Source organism: Acyrthosiphon pisum, chromosome A1, assembly GCF_005508785.2.
Source record: "Acyrthosiphon pisum isolate AL4f chromosome A1, pea_aphid_22Mar2018_4r6ur, whole genome shotgun sequence".
NCBI classification, from domain to species: Eukaryota; Metazoa; Arthropoda; class Insecta; order Hemiptera; family Aphididae; genus Acyrthosiphon; species Acyrthosiphon pisum.
The window spans coordinates 32,150,690-32,151,769 of record NC_042494.1 but is presented as its reverse complement, the minus strand read 5'-3'; positions in this window follow the sequence as shown (position 1 = coordinate 32,151,769).

Genomic DNA, 1,080 nt, shown 5'->3' with positions numbered 1-1,080 from the left:
GCCATGTCTTACGTTTGTAAGACGTAGACAACACATGCGGTTTCGACGTCGTCTTAATACATTGGAACAGCGCCGTTTACTATTTTCGAATTCCATGACTTTATACTTTATTTAAATAAACTATAAACTGTGCGTGACGAATGCAATTTGAAAACTCCATATTTAATAATATAATTAGTGAATATATAAAAACCAAATAAACAAATGATGTCGATTAAAAATGAAAAAGTGATAATTTACTTTTTATGTATCGTTTCCTGTCCAGTTTAAAAAAGGTTTTTAGAACGGTAAATGGTTGATTGGATTTTTATTAATTTATTACGTCTCAATAATTATACTCTCAGCAGAACGCGCCCGTTATAATACGACATTTTTCCGAATAAAAAGACTTAATGAAACGCTAATGACCCGAGAAGTAGATGCGCGATACCCGTAAAAAAAAATCAAAAAAAAAAAAACATTAAACTCGGTTAAGTGGTTTTTCGTTAATAATCTAATGTAATGGTCTTTCGACGTTCAATGTACCTATCTATACGATCATCCATTATGGCCGTTCGTTGATTAAATAATAATATAATAATAATATAACGTGATATCACCGACTGATGCTATCGCTTTGGTTCTGCGAAATACATTATGAAACGTGTTAACTTTATCTACTGTATACACTACAACGACGATGCAACGTCGTCACGGCGGGCATGTCCCGTTTCCGCCAAATAACAGGTTCCCTGATTTACGCATAGCCCTTTTCCGCCAAAAACGAAAAAGGTATGATTCCCGTTTCCGCCAACAAGACGTTTCCGTCAATTATTATTTGGGAACCATGTACAATACATATTTTATATTATAAATTATATATATTATTATTATTTTATTATTATAAATTATAACACAAGTATAGATAATAATAATACATTAGTCGAATATAGGCACAATTAAATTAGATAATCTAAATATTATGTAATTGCATATTATAATATATCATTTATATTTAACAATTTCAAATTATAATACAAGTATAGGTAAAATATAGTCTCAATAGAGTTTGTAAAAACACATATCGTTACTTTTAAATAA